We start from the raw sequence: 239 nt of genomic DNA on the forward strand, positions 1-239 counted from the left end.
CGAGGCGGGGAGGAGAGCGGGGCAGGGGCCGGGGAGCTGTCAGGGGGTCCCTGGGGGTGCAGGGAGCCCGGAGGGTCCTCGGTGGCTGCGGTGAAATCCTCAGCAGGTGTTGAGGGGGCGAACGGGGCCGGGGAGAGGCGTCAGCCGCCCCTCCGGGTGGGCTCGGAGCGTCGAGGAGGGACCCTCGGGGCGGGCGATGGAGCCGTCGGGGGCTGCTTCCCCGCGCCCCTCCCTCCCGG

Source organism: Chaetura pelagica, unplaced genomic scaffold (assembly GCF_000747805.2).
Source record: "Chaetura pelagica isolate M959 unplaced genomic scaffold, ChaPel_1.0 scaffold2409, whole genome shotgun sequence".
Taxonomy (NCBI): Eukaryota; Metazoa; Chordata; class Aves; order Apodiformes; family Apodidae; genus Chaetura; species Chaetura pelagica.